Below are 21903 nucleotides of genomic sequence, written 5' to 3'. Positions count from 1 at the left end.
TCACCCATTCCAGTCCATTTGAGTTCGCTGATTCCTAGAATGTCGACATTCACTCTTGCCATCTCCTGTTTGACCACTTCCAATTTGCCTTGATTCATGGACCTGACATTCCAGGTTCCTATGCAATATTGCTCTTTACAGCATCGGACCTTGCTTCTATCACCAGTCACATCCACAGCTGGGTATTGTTTTTGCTTTGGCTCCATCCCTTCATTCTTTCTAGAGTTATTTCTCCACTGATCTCCAGTAGCATATTGGGCACCTACTGACCTGGGGAGTTTCTCTTTCAGTATCCTATCATTTTGCCTTTTAATACTGTTCATGGGGTTCTCAAGGCAAGAATACTTAAGTGGTTTGCCATTCCCTTCTCCAGTGGACTACATTCTGTCAAATCTTTCCACCATGACCCGCCCGTCTTGGGTTGCCCCACGGACATGGCTTAGTTTCATCGAGTTAGACTAGGCTGTGGTCCTAGTGTGATTAGTTTGACTAGTTTTCTGTGAGTATGGTTTCAGTGTGTTTGCCCTCTGAGACTGTTACAGATTATTGAGTAGAGATCCCTGTGCTTATTAAGTTCTTATTAGTGATCTATTTATATATATTAGTGTATATATGTCAATCCCAATCTCCTAATTTATCCCTCCCCCCTTACCCCTTCATAATCATAAATTCATTTTCTACATCTGTAACTGTTTGTGTTTTGTACTAGAGAAGTTCATTTGTACCCTTTTTTCTCAGATTCTGTATATAAGTGATATCACATGATATTTGTCTCTCTCTCTGGCTTACTTCACTCAGTATGACAATCTAGGTCTGTCCATGTTGCTGTAAATGGTATTATTTCATTCTTTTTATGGCTATTATTCCATTGTGCAAGAACGGCTAATTATCCATTCTTCTATTGATGGTCATTTAGGTTGCTTCCATGTCCTGGCTATTGTATTGTAAATAGTGCTTCAGTGAACACTGGGGTGCATGTATCTTTTCAAATTATGTTTTTTTCTGGATATATGCCCAGGATTGGGATTAATGGATCACATGGTAGTCCTACTTTTAGTTTTTTAAGGCACCTCCATACAGTTCTCCATAGTGGCTGTACCAGTTTACATTTCCACCAACAGTGTAGGAGGGTTCCCTTTTCTCCAGACCCTCTCCAGCATTCATTGTTTGTAGATTTTTGATGATGGCCATTCTGACCAGTATGGAGTGACACCTCATTGAAGTTTTGATTTGCATTTCTCTAATAATTAGTGATTTTAACATCTCCTCATCTACTTTTTAACCATCTGTATATGTTCTTTGGAGAAATGTCTACTTAGATCTTCCACCCATTTTGATTGGGCTGTTTAGGGTTTTTTGTTGTTCTTAAACAGCATGAGCTATTTCTATGTTTTAGAGATTAATTTCTTGTCAGTTTCTTCGACCCAGAATAAAATTTCAACCTAAATAAATATAAAAATTAAAAAGTAGATATTTTACTCTCTTTAAAAAATACTAAGTGTTCAAATTCTGGCATGTATTTTATAGTTACAAAACACCTCAATTCAGATGAACCCCATTTCAAGTGCTCAGTAACCATACGTGGCTAATGGCTGTCATTTTGGATAGGTCTAGAACTTCTAGAATATGATAAACGGTGACCACGGTTGCAAGCAGCCTTGTCTTATTATTTCCTGTTGAATGGGAATATCATTTACTTATAACTAGCTATTATTGCCATTTGGCTTGCAGTTCCCTGGTGGCTCACTGGTAAAGAATCTGCCTGCGACGCAGGGGAAGTGAATTCGATCCCCGAATTAGGAAGCTGCCCTGGAGGAGGGCGTGGCAACTCCAGTATTCTTGCCAGGAAAATCCCATGGACAGAGGAGCCTGGTGGGCTAGTCTATGCGGTCGAAAAGAGTTGGACATGACTGAAGTGACATCACACATCCACACATTGCCATTTGGCTTGGGATGGTTTTTTCTTTTTTATCATATCAAGAACAATCTTCCACTGCTAGCTTATGAAATATATTTGTTGTGGTGGTTAGTGATATATATTCAGTTCAGTTCAGTTGCTCAGTCATGTCCAACTCTTTGTGACCCCATGAATCGCAGCACGCCAGGCCTCCCTGTCTATCACCAACTCCTAGAGTTCACTCAGACTCACGTCCATCAAGTCAGTGATGCATCCAGCCATCTCATCCTCTGTCGTCCCCTTCTCCTCCTGCCCCCAATCCCTCCCAGCATCAGAGTCTTTTCCAATGAGTCAACTCTTCATATGAGGTGGCCAAAGTACTGGAGTTTCATCATTCCTTCCAAAGAAATCCCAGGGCTGGTCTCCTTCAGAATGGACTGGTGGATCTCCTTGCAGTCCAAAGGACTCTCAAGAGTCTTCTCCAACACCACAGTTCAAAAGCATCAATTCTTTGGTGCTCAGCTTTCTTCACAGTCCAACTCTCACATCCATATATGACCACTGGAATAACCATAGCCTTGACTAGATGAAACTTTCTTGGCAAAGTAATGTCTCTGCTTTTGAATATGGTATCTAGGTTGGTCATAACTTTCCCTCCAAGGAGTAAGCGTCTTTTAGTTTCATGGCTGCAGTCACCATCTGCAGTGATTTTGGAGCCCCAAAAAATAAAGTCTGACACTGTTTACACTGTTTCCCCATCTATTTCCCATGAAGTGATGGGACCAGATGCCATGATCTTCATTTTCTGAATGTTGAGTTTTAAGCCAACTTTTTCACTGTTCCCTTTCACCTTCATCAGAGGCTTTTCAGTTCCTCTTCAGTTTCTGCCATAAGGGTGGTGTCATCTGCATATCTGAGGTTATTGATATTTCTCTTGGCAATCTTGATTCCAGCTTATGCTTCTCCTAGCCCAGTGTTTCTCATGATGTACTCTGCATATAAGTTAAATAAACAGGGTGACAATATACAGCCTTGACGAACTCCTTTTCCTATTTGGAACCAGTCTGTTGTTCCATGTCCAGTTCTAACTGTTGCTTCCTGACCTGCATACAAATTTCTCAAGAGGCAGGTCAGGTGGTCTGGTATTCTCATCTCTTTCAGAATTATCCACAGTTGATTGTGATCCACACAGACAAAGGCTTTGGCATAGTCAATAAAGCAGAAATAGATGTTTTTCTGGAACTCTCTTGCTTTTTTAATGATCCAGCGGATGTTGGCAATTTGGTCTCTGGTTCCTCTGCTTTTTCTAAAACCAGCTTGAACATCTGGAAGTTCACGGTTCACATATTGCTGAAGCCAGACTTGGAGAATTTTGAGCATTAATTTACTAGTGTGTGAGATGAGTGCAATTGTGAGGTAGCTTGAGCATTCTTCGGCATTACCTTTCTTTGGGATTGGAATGAAAACTGACCTTTTCCAGTCCTGTGGCCACTGCTGAGTTTTCCAAAGTTGCTGGCATATTGAGTGCAGCACTTTCACAGCATCATCTTTCAGGATTTGAAATAACTCAACTGGAATTCCATCACCTCCACTAGCTTTGTTCGTAGTGATGCTTCCTAAGGCCCACTTGACTTCACATTCCAGGATGTCTGGCTCTAGGTCAGTGATCACACCTTCATGATTATCTGGATTGTGAAGATATTTCTGGACAGTTCTTCTGTGTATTCTTGCCACCTCTTCTTAATATCTTCTGCTTCTGTTAGGTCCATACCATTTCTGTCCTTTATGGAGCCCATTTTTGCATGAAATGTTCCCTTGGTATCTCTAATTTTCTTGAAGATATCTCTAGTCTTTCCCATTCTGTTGTTTTCCTCTATTTCTTTGCATTGATCGTTGAGGAAGGCTTTCTTATCTCTTCTTGCTATTTTTTGGAACTCTGCATTCAGATGCTTATATTTTTCCTTTTCTCCTTTGCTTTTCACTTCTCTTCTTTTCACAGCTATTTGTAAGGCCTTCCCAGACAGCCATTTTGTTTTTTGCATTTCTTTTCCATGGGGATGGTCTTGATCCCTGTCTCCTGTACAATGCCGCAAACCTCAGTCCATAGTTCATCAGGCACTCTATCTATCAGATCTAGTCCCTTAAATCTTTTTCTCACTTCAAAAGCTATTGAAGTCACCTACTTATTTTTTAAGAAGCAATGTTATTTTTTCTCCTTTGGTTTCGTGATGCGATTGTTTTAAAATTTCCCCTAATATTTAGCTATCTCTGCATTCCTGAAATAATCATTACTTAATGATGGAACACACTTCTTTTGCTTGGCAGGATTTGGTTTGCTTTGGTTTCACTTCATCAGGTCATCTTGCGTTTCACAAAGTCAGACTTTCCCTTTAAAAATAGAATGACTAATAACAGTAGACAGGCACAGGTAGGCCTTGGACTGAGTAAGAGGACCGCTTTTTCTCCTGAGGGCCAGGAAGCTGAGTGTGTGGGGCAGGATGTCCAGGCAGGGTGTTCGGCTGAGTCTGGAGGCTCTGGGACTCAGTCACCTGGGCCCCGTGCAACGTCCTTAGGGAAAGTAGCGAGTGCAGGAGAAATATACCACGTAGAGAAATGGCAGCCTTGGGAGCTCAGTGTTGAATCATGTGGAACCACAACTGCAAGCATCATACTGGGATAGAGCTGTGTTCCCTTCCTTCTCTGCATCCTGAGAAGTCTGGGGGACTAGCCTGGGTGGTGCATGCCTCATGCACTTCCATACTTGTGACAGTGGCCCAGGAGCTTGGACCAGTTGGTGCTCCTGGACCAACAAGTTGGTATCTGGACCATTGATGAGCTCTGGTCCTTGGGCAAGGATAACCTCTGTTTCTGGGTCACATGCTTTCACCGAATGCTGTATCTGTGTGATCTGAGAATAACAGCAGTACCCTTGGCCCTCTGGGGGACTGGTCAGATTTCCTAGCACTTTTTCTGTAAAACTAGTAACCAGGACTCTTTGCACAGAGTAAGTATCCTTAAGCTTCTTGGAATTTTCATGAACGTAGTGCCAAGAGAGAAAGAAAAAGAGATATTTTTATCATGAGGGGATGAATACTTAGTAATGATTCAGACTTGACTATTAAAACATAACTGTGTTAGTTTGCTAGGGCTGTCAGAACAGATCCCACAGACTGGGTAGACTGAACAGCAGAAACTTATCTTACAGTTGTGTAGGTTGGCAGTCCCAGACCCAGGTGTTGGCAGAGCTGGTTTCTCTCCCTTTGGCTGCCTCCTCACTGTGTCCTCATGCAGACTTTACTCCGTGTGTCTCTGTGTTCACACCTTCTTGTCTTACACTGGGTTGGCCAGGAAATTCATTTGGGATTTTCATAAGACATGAGGGAAAATCCTAAACAAACTTTTTGGCCAGCCCAGTACTTTTCAGGACATCGGTCATCTTGGATCAGGGCCCACACTTGTAACCTTACTTTAACTTAATTACCTCTTTAAAGACCCTGTGTCCAAATACAGTCGAATTCTGAGGTATTGAGGGTTCCAACATATGAATTTGGAGGGACACATCAGTATATAACAAGACTACTTTTTTTTTTAATCACCAAGTTGAAAAAATAAAAAATATCATTTATCAAAGCCTTTGGCTTCCATAGTCAAATGAAATCAGACTGTAGTTTCTTTTTGAGTGAATTCTCCTTTGCCAAAGTTTAGATCAGTGTTAACAAACTTCTTCAAATAGTTGAGAAACTTTCATCTTTTTTAATATGCTGTGTACTAGTTTGTTCAGGCCCACAAGGCCTGCTGGAAACCCTTGGGACCAGATATATTTCAGAATTCAGAAACTTTGGCTTTTTAGAAAGGTGATAAATGACATATACCATGTATTGCATGTCACATCCAGTGGGATCTGGGATATCAGAGCATAATAAAGCACGTGTACTACTTCATACCATGACATGAAAACAGTAACTGGAATGATTATTATATACATGTATATATATGTATATATAAATATATGAATTCAGATCAAATTTAACGTTAACTGAGTTCCAGTCAGGTTTTGTCTTCAGATGTTTTACGAAATAAACTACAGAATGTTTGGAATTTTAGAACTGTAAATAAGGGATTGTGGATCTGGGTACCACTGGGATTGTATCATTTCCCTGAGAACAGTAAAGTTTACCTAAATGCAGCTTGCTTAAATATATAAACATATATGCATGTGTGCAAAGTTGCTTCAATCATGTCCTATGGACTTTAGCCCACCAGGGTCCTCTGTCCATGAGATTATCCAGGCAAGAATACTGGAGTGGGTTGCCATACCCTCCTCCAGGGGACCTTCCTGACCCAGGGGTTGAACCCATGTCTCTTATGTCTCCTGCATTGGCAGGTGGGTTCTTTACCACTCATGTCACCTGAGAAGCCATTATATGTTTGTATGTATGTGTGTGAATATATACACAGCTGGTAAAGAAGCTGCCTGAAATATGAGAGACCTGGTTTGCTCCCTGGTTTGGGAAGATCCCCTGGAGAAAGGAAAGGCTCCCCACTCCAGTATTCTGGCCTGGAGAATTCTATGGACTGTATAGTGCATGGAGTTGCAAAGAGTCAGACACAACTGAGCGACTTTCACATAAATACATATAATCTCTCTCTCTCTCTCTATACACACACACACACACACACACACATATATATATAATCTATTGAACGCTTTAAGGTTTGCCTATAATTATTGAACTACTTGGGCTGTTTGTTTAATGAATCAATTTTGGTGATTTATAGATTTTCTAGAAACTCTCCTCCTAGTGATTTTCAAATATACTAACAGGGCTGACATAGTACTCATTTAGCTCTTAAAAAAGTAAACTTCATATTTATGGTTACATCATTTTTATTCTTAACCATTTTCCACTTAATTGTATCCGCTATATATTTTTCTGCTTCTTTTAAGTCAGTACTTGGAATAATTTACCTGTTGTTGTACATTCTTTCTCAAAAACATAATTTGTAATATTATCTTTATCACATTCTTATATAACCTTTCCTCCTATTATGTTCTCTTTATGACACCTTGAGGTAGATGCTTAGTTTCTCTATTTTATTTCTTTATGAAGCAAGCAAATTGAGTCTCAGAGTTTTTCTCTGGGTGCTGCTTCAGTCTCATTCCATCCTTTGGTATGTAGCTGAGGAAGCAGCTGAGGCCGGTGGCTCCATGCTTTCCTGATCCTGTCTCTCCCTCAAAACTTCAAAACTGCCCTCCTCAAAACTTGCCACTATTGATTTCCCTTTTCTTTCCTATTCGTTCATCCTCTTACTTTGTGACTCTTTCCATTGGCCTTTTCTTTTTTTTATAATACAAATTTATTAATTTTAATTGGAGGCTAATTACTTTACAATATTGTATCGGTTTTGCCATACATCAACATGAATCTGCAATCCCACTGCTGGGCATACACACCGCAGAAACCAGAATTGAAAGAGACACATGTACCCCAGTGTTCATCGCAGCACTGTTTATAATAGCCAGGACATGCAAGCAACCTAGATGGCCTTTTCTTTTAAACAAAACGAACAGAATCTCATTTGCTTCTATTAAAAGCCCAAAGAAGCCAAAGCCTCCTCTTGAACCTGTCCTCCCTACTTTTGCAGCTGAAATGTCAGGAGATGTGAGCACAGTGATTGGTTTGGTTGCTCCCGAAGGTGGGGCGCCTGCAGGGATCACAGGGTCTAATGAGTGACAGTGGCCGTGGCAGCTGAAGTGGAGAGAAGAAGTCAGTGAGATGAAGAGGATGAGATGAAGAAATGAAGGAACCTGGGGCCCAGAGGGAGCGAGCACAATGCATCACACAGTCATCAGAAGCAGAGGGTGTTTTCCGTTTGGTTTGTCTTTTAGGAAAGCCTGTGTGTGTTAGTGGCTCAGTCGTGCCTGACTCTTTGTGATCCCCTGGACTGTAGGCCACCAGGCTCTTCTGTCTGTGGAATTCTCCTGGCAAGATTACTGGAGTGGGTTGCCATTCCCTTCTCCAGGGGATCTTCCCAACCCGGGGATCGAACCTGGGTCTCCCGCATTGCAGGCAGATTCTTTACTGTCTGAGCCACCAGGGAACCCCTTAGGAAAGCATGGTGTGTCTTAATTCTCCTCTCTTGTTTTCTATTTTCTCTTTTTTCCCCTCCTTTTTGAAGGGGTGGTGGTGTTTTGTTGTTGTTTTTTGCTATTTTCTTGCTTCTTCTATGTGGTTTATTTTCTGATTTCCTCTTGGCAGTTTCTGTGAGTTATAAAGCCTTTTACATTCTATTCGTGGTTACATTAAATAGCTTATATGTCACTTATTATCAGTGCCAGGTATATCTATGAATGTCTCTCTGTTGTCTAAGATGAAGAGAGATTCTTATTTTTAACTCAACCCTCCTCTCTTCGGTTTCCCCTGCACCTGGCCCTCCATCCCCACTCTGGGCTTGTGCTGATAAACTGTTACTTTTGACTGAATTTCTTATAGTTAAATTGAATTTTTTTAACATTATGTATATTCTGCTGGAAGGATTAACTATGACATTTGCATTCTGTTTTGTGACCACATTTGTAAAAGTAACTCATTATATAGAATTGCTTTTTAGTGTAAATGCTTTTAGTGCCTCCAGTTGAAAGGCAGGAAGGAAAGGGCTGGGGAGAAAACATTAGATGATATTCTGGGTGAGAGACCCGGCTTCAGCCCACGGTTAGGCCTGTTGGGTGCTCACTGGGAACTTGGGAAAGATTTCCTCTTTCATCTCATCACCCATCCTTGACCGCTCCACTTACTCTGTCTGCAATGATAATGGACCTGCCTATAGACCGGAGGTCAAAAATGATACCAGTATTGGATGGCTTTCCTGGATTGTAGCCACGTCAGACATCTTTTCTGAGAGGCAGAGCCCCATGGAAGTTCTCTGGCTCTCTTGCTCTGGGTTTCCTTCCTGCCCATTCTTGTCGTCGTTCTATACAAACCATAATACCCTTCCAGCATAGCTTTGGGCTTAGATATTTGGCCTATGAGTGTAGTTTGTCAACTGTCAAAACATTTTCCTGGGAGCATCCAGGTATCTTTCCCACCTTTCATAGGGTTGATACATGTTTGAGAAATTTCCCAGAAACAATCTGCAGATGGGAGGTTGGCAGCGCTCTGGGTAGGGATTTCAGGGCTGGGGACACAGAAGTGATAGCCAACATCCTACATTGTCTCCATCCCAGTGGTAACCCTGCTGGTTGCAGTCCTTGTAGAGGACCCAGCAAATGTGTGGATGTACCACATACTAAAGACATTCAGATGCTTCCCAGGGATGCCATCCTGGCCTCCATCCGAGTGTGACTGTGTTAATGAACTCCTCTCATTCAGTCTTGAAGGCTTCTTAGGGGGTAAGGCAGCACTTTATTTTTCTCCAGAGAAAGGACTTGAGCCACAGGACATAAACTCGAGTTCAGATTTGGCTCACTACATGTTAATGTTTGAGTTGTTTTCAAGAGTTTAAGAAAAATTATAGGCTTGGATCCATTGAGATTGGTTTACTAGTTTGGGGGTCCTTCATTTTTACTCTTTGTGCTGAGAGAGAGAGAGTGTGTGTGTATGTGTGTGTGTGTATGCCTGGCATTTCTTTTTCATAAACTCATGCCTGCTATTTAACTGGAGAGTTGGCGGCTGCATCTTAGAGCAATGCCCTTTCAGGTGTGGTCCGCAGACGAGCAGCATCAGCACCACTGGGGGGCTCGTTTGACACGCATGTTCTCAAGTGCCATGAATCAGAAACTGAGGGTGGCGCCCAGCAACCTGTGTTTTAACAAGTCCCCCAGGGGACATTAAAGAAAGGGAACCACTGTCTTAAAGATGATCCTCTCTACCTTTCTCAGCCTGCACTTGAGGTACTAATACTCCCCCAGAGGGAGAGTGATTTACTCAAGATCCCGCGTAGGGTCAGTGACAGACCAGGGATTAGAACCCAGGTGTTAGACATGAAGACAGCTGACATCACAACTGGAATACAAGAGGTATTCAGTAACGTGATTTTTCCTTCCTCTTGCTTCCGCCCCTGCTTAGGAGCAGCAGGACATAATCAGCTAGTGATGCACTGCTGTCTCTCAGTGCTTGTCTCTCTTTCTCCCTTTAATTCAGACAGAACCCAGAGAAAGGTCCCCACACGTGCTGTTAACTCACTGTGCATCCAGGAGCGAGCCACTTTGCCTGTGTCCCCATCACGATGGTGAAGAAGTGAAGGGTTGGCTGGCCTCCCTAAGATCCCTTCCAGTTCTGACTTCCTAGGGCTTCATGGCAGGCTCTGACACACACGTTTCCCTGGTCGGCTATCAGCGGCCATCTGGCAATTAGCAGTCTCTGAGGCAGCTAATCCCACTCTGAGCTGGATTAAAGCTGAAGTTTAAAACATGGAGATAGGCAGGTGATTTATGTTTGAGTCTTTGGGTCCTGCTGTCCCTGGCAGCCCAGTGATGGAGGACAGAAAAGCTGATTTACTCCCTTATCTATCTCAGGAGGCTCAGCGAAGCCGGATCAGCTTTCCAGGGGGACAACCTGAGCTGGGGGTTGTGCTGGGCTGCAGGAGGTGCTGGGGAGCTCTGGGAGCCCAGCCCTTATCCATCAGGGCACGGCCGGGCTGGCCGGAGGAGACTGGAGAGAGCCCATTTCTGTGTTCAGTGCTATATTGCTAGAAGCATGTGTGATGGGGGAGCCGGGGGACAAAGGCCAGATAATTTTAAACCAGGACTCCCAGATGCCATCAAGGGCCCTGGGGTGGTGGCCGACAAGCCCTCCAGCTCCTGTGGGGGTGCCCTCTCATTAGGCAACATGGTCAGAAACCAAACCCGTGTGTTTGTTCACAGCCTGCGGAGATAATTAACTTATCTCCACAGAGGGACTTGATTACATTCCTAGCATGATCAGAATGAGAAATCTGAACCTGGAAATGCTGGTGGTGGTGGGACGTATTCGCAATGGTTGGCTAAGGAGCCATTTGTTCAGAAATTGGCTGAGTAATCAGACAAATGCCTCTTTTCCTAATTGTTGATAGGAATCAGCTAGTATGGCCGAGCCAGGGACTCACACCTGAGACAGCCCATTACTTAAGGTGAGCATGCCTCCAAATACGTTAGAATGATCTAACAATAGTCCACATAACTTGAGTTTAAAAACAAGTCGTGCCTGTTGTGAATTTTGTACAGAATCGGGCACAGAGGAGCATGATTTGCTGCCTGTATTTCATGGCTGGCTTGCTACTACTGGCAGGAATTACCTTTCACAAATATTTACTCAGGGTAGGTATCTTATTGAGTACCTACTGCATGCAGCTTTGTGTCAGGGGCTGAGGAGCTGAAGCAGACAGGCTCTCTGTCCTTGAGACGTTTACTCTTTGTTTTAACACAAAAGTTTTATCCAGTATCTTTGAACCCTGAATTGCACGATTTTTTTCTGTAAGGGCCGTGGATATTCCATTGATGGAGTGGACTGGAAAGTAACAGCTGAAACTTCCTAAGAGCTCACCTGTACTAAACATGGTGTTAAGCATCAGACCGCTTGATTCTCACACCATTTTATAAAGGAGCTGCTATTATAATCTCTCTTTTATATACAAAGAAGGGCTTCCCTGGTGGCTAAGACGGTAAAGAATCTGCCTGCCATGCAGGTCACCTGGGTTCGATCCTTGGGTTGGGAAAATCCTCTGGAGAAGGGAATGGCTACCCACTTCAGTATTTTTGCCTGGGGAAACCCATAGACGGAGGACCTTGATGGGCTGCAGTCCATGGGGTCAAAGAGTTGGACATGACTGAACAACTAAGCACCTCATACAAAGAAAACTGTGGCAGAGAGGTTAAGGACCTTCATCACAATGGTGAGTCAGACCCAGGAGGTACACCCAGATGTGTGGGTTTGCAGAACCCATGCTTTTAACATTGAGGCTGCAGAGAGATTGGTTTACAAAGGCTGCACCTCTATCTTTAATCTCTCCTCTGCCACACCCACTGTGTGTAACTCCTCCCTACACACACTGGTTTCTTGTAGTTACTAGAGCCCACTGAGTGCCTTCCTGTCTTCAAGTTTTTATCCCTGCTTCAAATGCTCTTGTCTTCTCTGCATAACTTTCTGCTTCCCCTTTTTCAAATCTCTGATTAAATATCCATTCCTTACAGAGAGCTCCCTTTAGCCATCTGATCTCAAATCACCCTCCCCATCTTCTTTCTTGAATCGTTTCTTCTATTTTGTTTTCATAGCATTTTATCTTTATCTGAAATTATTTGTACATTTGTTCATCTGTTTGTAGTCTGATGCTCTTACCAGATGGTAGGATGATACGGAATTCTTGGATCTTGCAGTTCTTGAAGCCCTTTCCTATGGGATTTTCCAACAAGTTGATGGGATAGGCAGTTTAGGTGCTTTTATTCCTAGTTATTTCCCAAGGATGCTGAAGTTCAGAGATCGGAATCGATTTATTCAAGGTCACACCATATCTATGGCAGAGAGAGAATTATACCATGGATGGGCCTTCTGATGCCTGGTTCATTGCCCGGCACTGAGAAGGATCCATTTCATGTGACAAGCAGTAACCAATCTCCAGGGCCCTGAAAAGCAAAAAGTCACGGAATTAACTGATAACACTGAATTAAAGTTTCTCATGGGTTCTTTCACCAACTCTCCTTCTCCAACATATCATGTCAAGTGGAACAAAGTAAGATAGCCCCAGTTCATAAGAAATTTGATCTGGAGATTTGAGACAGAGCACTTGATGAAAAAAGAAAGTATAGACAATTTTATTAATTAGTTCGTATACCTATTTCAGTCCACAGAGTTTCAATTTGGTTACAAAAAATACCTAATCAAATGAGATGCATAGATAACAAACTGGAGCAAAAGAAGAAAGCAAAACAAGTTGGAAACAGTAAGTTTCCAAAATGCAAACTTAAAAGGCTAATCACATGAACTACACACTATTTAAGTTCTAAGTTTTCTAGAAGGTATTGTCAAAAGGAAAAACTTGGTTGGTTACATAATTCAAAATGTCTTTGCATAAAAACAAAAAAAAATTACTTAGGAGGAAAACAGCCATTCCGTTTTCTAAATTGGAGGTTAATTTCTCTTGAAAGAAGAGCATCTAGTACAGTATTTTTCAACTTTTGTAAACCTGTGAGCTGTTTGATAGCAATAACAATCTCAGCCTTCTGTTGTGAATTATTGATGCACAGAAAACGGATGCTATGCTGTCCATAGCACCACCAACTTGGAAAATTTTGTAATCTTTACTTTCTATGGGTGCGTGCTAAGTTGCTTCAGTCAGGTCCGACTCCGTGTGACACTATGGACTGTAGCCCACCAGGGTCCTCTGTCCATGGAATTCTCCAGGCAAGAGTACTGAAGTGGGTTGCTGTGCTCGAACCCATGTCTCTTAAGTCTCATGCATTGGCAGGCAGGTTCTTTACCACTTGAACCACCTGGGAGATTGTAGTAAGAATAGGTACTGTTTTCTTTCCTAAGTTACAACTTAAACCATCTGACTGCCCAGAGATGCTGCTAGTCACCCCTTCTATAGATCATGAATCCCTTCTCATTTGGAACCATTGCAATAATAATTAATTTAGACAAGAGTCATCAACAGATGTTGAAACTGTTGAGTGAAAATTTGGTGAGGAAGAGGATGTTTGGTTAATCTCAAAGTATCTCCACTTATAAATTACAAAGGGAAAAATAGTAACTTTACAGTGGATGCCATTTTAGTGAGATGATCAAAGTTATTATCACCATTTATGAGACAAATGAGCATATGCTCCTGATACCAAGACACATCACCTCCATGGCATTCCTGCCAAAAATGTGCAATCTGAACATAGTCATGAGGAAATATAGACAAAACTAAGCTACTCTACAAAATACTGGCTTGTTTTCAAAAAGTGAAAGTCAGAAGAAAACAAAGACAGAGGTTCTCTTCCAGATTAAGGGAGACCGAACAGATATGACAGCTAAATGCAATATGTGGTCCTGAGTTGTACCCTGGACTAAAATTTTCTTTTGATTTCTCTTCCTTTCTCATCTCTTCTCAAAATTTTCTTTTGATTTCTCTTCCTTATTTAGCTATCTCATTTTTTAAACATATAGGGCTGTTTTTGGGGCAATTGAACCAATTTGAATAATATCTATAAATAGATAATATTAAACATTATTTTCCTGATTTTATGTTCCCCTATTTTGTAAAAGAGTGCCCCCAAATAATATACACTGACGTTTCAGGAGTGAATGGGTATAATAAATGGGCAACTTACTCTCAAATGATCAAATATATGTATATATTTAATTATATATGGAATTTGAATGTATATAATTTATATATAGATAGATATATGAAAAAGTAATAAAAATGTAACAGCTGTAGAAAATCTAGAAAAAGGAATCTTTAGTTCTTTTTATTATTCTTGCAAGTTTTCTGAATATTTGAAACTATTTCAAAATAAGTGCTGACAACCACCTGAAGATTGACGGATCTGATTAGTTGATTTTAAGGACTCTCTGGCTCACAGACAGCAAGCCCGCCTATATAGGTGGGAGGCATATCTGTTGAACTGAGTGTAAACTTCAGTCACTTATTGGGCTGCATTTTCACAGACAATATTTGCCACTTCCAGGACACTTTCTTTTTAATTGACTTATTTTGTAGACTCATTCTATCTCACTATTTAGGTGCTGTCTCCAGATTTTAGTGTGAGAGAATTCCTTGTTAGCACAGAGAAATGAATGGGATTCAAAGAGGATTTAAGTATTTCTCACCTTAAAAGATCCTGCTTAATTATTAGCATCTCCACTGCCTCCTTATTACTGTTATTTATGTCTTGCTGGGAGGGTTTCCACAAGCATCTTTCTGTTCCTTTCATCATCTCTTTTTTTGATATATTTTCTTTTCCTCTGCTTTTCCTTCCAGTTTTTGTATTTTATTTTATGCCGACAGTTTTATAAGGAATGGTTTTAATAGGTACATGTTGTAAAATGGAAATATTTTACTAGGATATTACATAAAATACACAGGAGAAGCTAGGGTATAAATTATATTTTTTATAGTAAGATTTTACTGCAAATAAGTTCGCATATACAATCTTTTATTTATGATAAGAGCAAATTCTTTTTACTTATAGCTGCTTTTGAATTTGGTGCTTCAGTAAGGAAGCTTCTGTGCAGCTACATAAAAGAAGGTTCTATTTTGATGAGAAATGAATCTCTTATTTGGGGAATGTAATTTTTCCTGTTGACTTATAGAGGGAGAAAAGAGAAGAGGTGGTGTTTGCTGAGGGATGGGTTCAGTGTCAGTCTCTGATTGGAAGAAATGGCTATGCTGTTCACTTACACTCCCTGCAAAGGAGTGTGTGTTGTCAGCCCTCAGGGGTCCTCAATCCCAGGGTAGCCCCACCTGCCCTTCATCCACCACCACCACCCAGCTTACCCTCATCTTTAGTCACTTTCAGGCAAAGAGAACAGAGTGATGAGGCCCCTCCTGGTTATTTCTGGGCCCTGTGTGTGATTGGGAATACAAGACCAAGGGAATGATGCAGCCTGTCTCTCTTTCTTGCTGACTTGCAGTTTCTATCTTATTGAAATAGAAAATTAACTGAAATGTAGTCTTGCCCCCTGAGAGGAGGTGTTCCTATTTTGGCAGGCCGTGAAAGATGTCCTATTGGAAACTGAAACACGACGAATAAGATGCTTTCAGTTAATGGCTTGCATGCAAACATTTATTGAGTTCTCTTTACAGGATTCTGCTCCTTCCCAAAGCCTCTCCTCCTTGTGACTCCCCATTTTTGTTACTGGCACCCTCGTTTTTTCTGTTCCTTCGATGAAATTAAACAACACCACATTGTGAAATGCAAGAATTTGGGAAAGGATTTTTAAGAGAACCAGTATGTAGATGTATTGGAGTTTTAATTGCCTCTTTTTTCCCTTGGTCAAATTTCATGTTGTTTCTTCAACTCTCACTTTCCTTTCTTTTCTCCTTTCTCTTCTACCCTTTCAATACATTCTTTGCATAAAGTGGAGAACTTACTTAAAGATCCATCTCTGGAATTCATTTCTATGAAATGGTGCTGGCAACTTCTGCTTTTATTTACTTTCCAGGCAAAATCAAGGTTTTGTGCAAGTCTTTTTTATGTTTGGCAGCTCAGCAAAAGGAAATTGGCGTTTCTTCTCCCTTTTTATATATCCATTTTTCCAGCCTGCTGATATATGTACAGTTGACACCAGAAATGTTCAGTAGCTAACCAGTTAAGACCCCCGGTTTCTATGATCTAGTCAGTTGATAACTTTGTGTTTTCCGGAGCTCTGATGGTGGAACAGTGATGAAGCTAGTCTTTCATGAACAAAAGTCTTGGTAAGCAATTTAAAAATACCATGCAAGGGAAAAATCAATTTTAAAATTGCCAGAATTCTATTTCTCTAATAAAGTGACCTTTGCTGTTATCAGGTTCACAAGTCTTTGTCAAATATGCACATACAGTTTTTATTGGACTGTAATCAGTGAGTAGATCCATTTTTATATTCTAACTTTAGTTTATCTGTTGTAAACATTTACCCAGCTACCATGGTAATTTTATTTTTATAACAATCATTGAGCGGCTATTCTGTGTCAGCTACGCCTGCAATACAGGAGACCTGGGTTCAATCCCTGGGTTGGGAAGATCCCCTGGAGAAGGGAAAGGCTACCCACTCCAGTATACTGGCCTAGAGAATTCCATGGACTGTATAGTCCATGAGTTTCAATGAGTCAGACACAACTGAGTGACTTTCACTCACCATATCAAAAAAGAGAATGAGACAGTATGGTGGGTGGAATACATTAGACGAGAGTTCAGGTCTTGGCTGTGCTCATTCTGTGCACTGGGCAAGTTACTCAACTTCTTTGAGCCTTAGTTTCCATGATTAATATTTTGAACTGACACTAATAAACAACATACTTTATCAAAGTTGTAAAATTTTAATGAGATATGGAGATTAAATGCAAAATGCATGTCACAGTTCTTGGCATATAACAAGCATTAAGTAAATGCTGATGAGTAAGATGTTGATCTGATTGACTAGGTGTGCCATGTCCTCAAGGAATTTAATAGAGAGAGACATATATAGACATACATGCAATGAGGAACAATAGATGCCACGATAAACATCCATATAATCATGACAAACCATCCATTGAGGTCCCAAGGAAAGCATGGTTGATTTCACCTGGCAATGAAGGTGTAGAAAATTAAGAAATTATTTTCAAAGAGGCAGTTAATTAGCTCAGTCTTGAAGGCAAACTTGAATTACTGCACAGATATAGCCCTGTTCATTCTAAAGACATGTGAGCAAAGCCCAGCTAACATTCTTGGCTGGGTTGTGAAGTATGTGAGGGATTTTACCAAGTGGAAATGCAGGGAAGGATATTCCAGGTAGAGGCTACAGCGTAAGCAAGGCCACTGGATTATAGATGTTTATTCAGGAGAGAATGTGTTTATATTGTATTGAATACTCTAGGAACACAAACCTGCAGGTGGGGTAGGTGCGAGAAAGGAAGTTGGACAGGCAGGTGGAACAAAGCACACAGAGGCCCCAGGGGACTACATCAGGACTTGGAACTTCACCAGGTTGGCGATGGGAGTGCCATACTCAGAAGACCCATCTGGTGGCAGAGTGGAGCCTGGATTGGAGAGGACAACCAACGCTGGTGGCAAGGAACAAGCCTATTGCAGTGGTCCAGGCCAGAGGGGATAGACTGAGCTAATGCTATAATATTCCATCCACCATGTAACACAAACATCCCCTGTTTATGGGCATTTACTCAACTTTAAACTATTGCTGTTTTGAATGTTGCTATGGTTTGCATCTTTAGCTATATAAATACAATTTCTTTCTCTCAGATATTTTTCTTTAAGATAAAGGGCATAAACAGCTGCATGACTCTTGACAGTTACAGGTAAATTCGTTTCAAATAGGTGTTTTATATTTTCACCAGGGTCCATTTGTGTATAGCCTTCACACCACATGGGTAACACTGAGCACCACCATTCTTTGTTATTTTAGGATGCATAAAGCTGTTGTTTTAATTTGCCTTTTCTTGATATCTATAGAAATTAAATGTTTTCCCCATTTGTCTTCTAATTATGTGTCCTCACTCATGAATTCCGTGTCCTGTCCTTTGCCCATTTGATAAGCAATTGTGTTAAATCCTTTTTTGGCTGGCCTCTCTTCTGGCAACTCTCCACATACACATTTCCCCACAGGCTGTCTTTCTAATTTCTTTTCTCTTTGATCTATTGAGACCAAATCCTTTTCCTGACTCCATATTACAATAGACATAACAATTCTAATTGCTCTATTGATTCATGGCCACTACAGTGGTGGACACATTAGGAAGAACAAGATTTTGCTATGAGAGACCACGGTTTAAAAGCCTGGCTTCATGCTTTCTAGCTGTGTCGTTTGGTGCAAGAATCTTAATCTCTCTGAACTGGTTTGCTTACCTACGAAATGGGAGCAGCAGATTATGTTGGGATGGACTAGAAACTCCATTTGGCCATTGGTAGCAGAAACCCAAGTAGGAGCTTAAAAAAGTAATAGTCTATTTTTTCTTTTTTTATGTGAAATTATGTTGGAGGGGAGGAACCTAGGACTGGGAGAGCAGTTCCATGAGGCTTTTCTTCTGCCTTCAGTGTAGTTGTGGGGTGAGGTTGTGGGATTAGGTTATAGGACTGGACAGCCTTATTCCTTAAAGACTAGAGAAGTAATTGGACAGTGGTGGATAGTGGCAGATATGAACCTATTCATGTACTCATTGAACAAATATTTGTAAGTACCTGCTGTATGCAGAATGAATTTTTTTTTTTTTTCTGATGGGAAATATACCTGCTAGGTCAAGTAAGAACTTATTTCATTGATGTCTAAGTCATACAGAGTGAGTATTCCTCTTTTAGGAAAATCCAGACTTGGAATGTCTGCGTTCCAAGATGACTCTGTGGCTTTCTACATACAAGTATCCTTGTAATAATCTCCCACCCCAGAAAAGGCATCCCTGTAGATTCACCAAATCCAGGCTAACAAATAGCTTTCAGGATTTTTCAAAAGAGCAGTCCATATTCTCAATGGTTGATTAATTCAGTAATGGATGGTTATTCTCTGTACCTATGCATTCTGATCTATTGGCTAGAAGAATCAGCTTCATGATTTTATAATCATATTATTTATACAGATGCTTCTGGAGCATCACAAGACTATGTCACAGACAGGGAGGTCTCACAGGTCCCCTGCCAGCTCAGAGAATCCTCTGGTTCCTATGATATGTTTATTATTATTATCATCCACAGAATCATCATAATTCTACTTCTGTCAAAATATATTCATTACAAATGAAATTTCTGTTCAGATCTCATAGTTCATGCCTGAAAGCAAAGATATTAGAATTAATGAGCATTTTTGCTGATGAGAAGAAAAATCACTGAAGGGTGATTGGACTTTAGCCTTTTAATGGGTCTGATATTCTTTTTTCATTAGGGTTGACAGGGACATATCTGGCTCTCTTATGCTGTGTGCTTTAGTTTTAAAATATATTTTACGTGACATGAAGCTAGCTTTTCTTTCACAATAAAATAGCCCAATATCAGGGCTACATGTAAACAGAGCTCCACTGAACCTGCGCAGAGGAAAGGCGACAATGTTAGCCTAATTAACAGGTGGTCTGTAGGCTCTGGGGCTGCCTGGGTGGAACTTCAGTTCAGTTCAGTTGCCCAGTCGTGTCCAATTCTTTGCGACCCCATGGACTGCAGTACACCAGGCCTCCCTGTCCATCACCAACTCCTGGAGTTTACTCAAACTCATGTCCATTGAGTCAGTGATGCCGTACGGTAAAGAATCTGCCTGCCAATGCAGGAGACATAATAGAGGCAATTCAATCCCTGGAGGATGGCATAGCAACCCACTCCAGTATTCTTGCTTGAAGAAACCATGGACAGAGGAGCCTGGAGGGCTACAGTCCATAGGGTCGCAAAGAATCAGACACAATTGAAGTGACTTAGCATGGCATGGCAGATGGGCTTTGAATGGTTTATTAAAATGTTAGCGTAATTTAATTCCATTTTTTTCATGGAGTGGGCAACAGGGATTTACAAACAGCGAGTCTACTCAGAGAAGCATGCAGCAATTCTGAAAGAATTGAAGACGAGCACTGCAGACAACGAGGGCAATGTTGATAAGCATGGAATACAGCCTCTAACACTTTTGACTTGCAGTTCAAATGGATATGGCTCTGCACTGGGACATGCTGTAACAGAGGGTCCAATGTTGAGTCAAGGGAAACATAATCCAGAACCTTCAGGACTTCCTTATTAATGGAGTTGGGGAGGAAAAGCATTCAATTTTTTATAGCCAAGGCTGTGAAATTATAGAAACCCAGGAAAAGAACTGAGGTATCAGTTTGAATAGGTTTTTTCTGTCACCATTTCGTGGACATACTATTCCAATGGATGGGATGCAAGACTGGTGAGGGTATAGTTTGATGTTTGGTACCTCTTAGCTAGCATATTTCTAGTAGATGGCTGCTGATTTCTGTATGAACCTAATTGGCCTCTCTGAACTGGTTTTACTCCCACTCCACCAAATGGGTGTTTTTTATATTTTTTCCCACACCAATCAATTCTTCAACTCTCTGGACGTCAACTGGGTAGCCTACAATTCAATTCAATCTGACACAAACAACCCAGATTAAGGGTACAGTCCCATAAAACTTCCCAGGTGGCACTAGTGGTAAAGAATCTGCCTGCCAATGCAGGAGACTCAAGAGATGCAAGTTTGATCCCTGGGTCAGGAAGATCTCCTGGAGGAGGAAATAGCAACCTGTTGCAGTATTCTTGCCTGGCAAATTCTATGGACAGAGGAGCCTGGTGGTCTATAGTCCATGCGGGTGCCAAGAGTCGAACACAACTCAACAACTAACCACGTACACGCACTCATAAGACTGCCTCCTTGCCAGTTGCAAGCTCAGACTGACATTTGTGCTTCTAACCAACTGCTTATAAATCTGAGATTCCTGCAGCTTTCTGCTCAGATTCAATAAGTAGCCATAACAGTTTAAAAGCCTTATTATGTTTTCTGGTTTATCTGAAAGAGTATTATAAAAGAAATGAATGGCCAAATGCAGAGGTACATAGGGTTCCAGAAGGGTCTCAAGTGCAGGAACTTCTGTCCTGTGGAATTGTGGTGCACCATTTTCCTAGAATATGAATGCATCTGTCAATCCAGAATCCCTTTCAACCCTACTACTCAGGGTTTTCAATGAAAGTTGCCCTAGGCAGGCATGGTTGGTTAAGTCATTGGCCACTGGTGATTGGACTCAATCTCCAGCCCTTCTACCCTCCTGAGAAGGTAGGAGAAGGGACTAAAAGTTCCAAGTTTCTAATTAAGAGTTTATCTTTCGAATGAACAACCCCCATTCTGAAGCTGCCCAGGAACCCCCAGAACCAGTCATCTCCTTAGTACACAGAAGACACTCATCACTCTGAAGGTTTTGAGGGTTTTAGATATGTGCCAGGAAGCTGGAAGAAGATCACACATTCGTTTTTGTTATATCATAGCCTCATTAGCCTAGGGACCAGTAGAAGTAAGGCTGAAGTGGGGAGGCACTTGGGGAAAATACCATCTGCATTGGAACACAAGGTCACAGGCGGGGATGTGGTGCTAGAATAAGACTGTCACCCTCATGTCCTCACCCTCCTTCCCAATCAGTATCTACCATGTGCCATGTGCCAAGCACTTTCTGGGGGTGGCATGATAGATATAGAGGGCAGCCAGACAGTGTTCATATTACCAAGGACCTCACAATATTGGAGGTAATGGCTTGTAAGCAACTGTACATGATACACTGAGGAGAGCCACATTCAGAAGCTTGTAAAAGTGCTAAAGGAGCACAGAGGAGAGAGCAATTAATTATGCCAGGAGGTTCGGGTAAGTTGTCACAGGGGACATAACATT

The sequence above is a fragment of the Bison bison genome, unplaced genomic scaffold (genome assembly GCF_000754665.1).
Source record: "Bison bison bison isolate TAMUID 2011002044 unplaced genomic scaffold, Bison_UMD1.0 scf7180017864145, whole genome shotgun sequence".
Classification (NCBI taxonomy): domain Eukaryota; kingdom Metazoa; phylum Chordata; class Mammalia; order Artiodactyla; family Bovidae; genus Bison; species Bison bison.
This window is presented reverse-complemented; position numbering follows the sequence as displayed.